The following is a 966-nucleotide window of genomic DNA, read 5'->3' as shown; positions in this document are numbered from 1 at the left end:
GAGTTTTTGAGGCGGTCAGTGTAGGGCATTTGTTTGAGGCCAGTAATCCTCTCTGTGAGGTACTTCTGTGGCCTTTCCAGCTGCTTCAGATGTCTTGTGAGGTACATTCCAAAAGGGGCGTTGTACTCTATAATGGGTCTAATGAGTGTCGAGTAGAGGGGAACAATGACCTCTTTTTTCCTGGATGAGAACCCTTTTATAATGAGGTGTGCCATGTAGAAGGACTTCCAGACTACTGTGGTGATGTGACTATCAAATGAGAGACTACTGTCCACCTGGGTCCCAAGGTCTCTTATCACATATTCAGTGTTAAGTAGATTGCTGTCTATGTGGTAGTTCATGGGTACAGAGTTTTTACCAAAGGGGATGACACTGCACTTTTTGGCATTGAGCTTGAGGCCATGGCTCTGACACCAGGCATCAATCTCAGCAAGGCCCTTCTGTTGGATGTCCACATCATTTGGGGACTTGACTATGGCTCCTAGTTTGCAGTCATCTGTGAACTTTGTTAGTCAGATGCCTTCTTTGTTAGGCTGTACTTCAGAGAAGTAGATACCAAACAGGAGAGGTCCCAGGACGGAACCCTATGGTACTTCACTTGTCACTGCTTTGAGGTCATATTTGGAGTCTGCAACTTTTACAGTGTGGGTTCTGTCAGTGAGCCAGTTGGCAACCCATCTTGTGACATAGGGATTTATACCTAGTTTAGTGAGTTTAGCTATAATTCCAGAATGGGGGATGGTGTCGAAAGCCTTGGCGAGGTCAAGATAGGCTGTGTGAACCACCTTACCCTCATCTATGGCTTTGGTGACTGTCTCAAAGAAGTCGATCAGATTCAGGAGGCATGATCTGCCTTTCACAAACCTGAACTGGGTGGGATCCAGAGTTTGGAGGTTACCAATGTCTTTGTTTATGAGTTCCATGGCCTTGCAGACCAGGCTCGTCAGGCTAATAGGTCAATAGTTT

This window comes from Protopterus annectens, chromosome 11.part0 (assembly GCF_019279795.1).
Source record: "Protopterus annectens isolate FY-2018-M chromosome 11.part0, PAN1.0, whole genome shotgun sequence".
NCBI lineage: Eukaryota > Metazoa > Chordata > Ceratodontiformes > Protopteridae > Protopterus > Protopterus annectens.
This window is presented reverse-complemented; position numbering follows the sequence as displayed.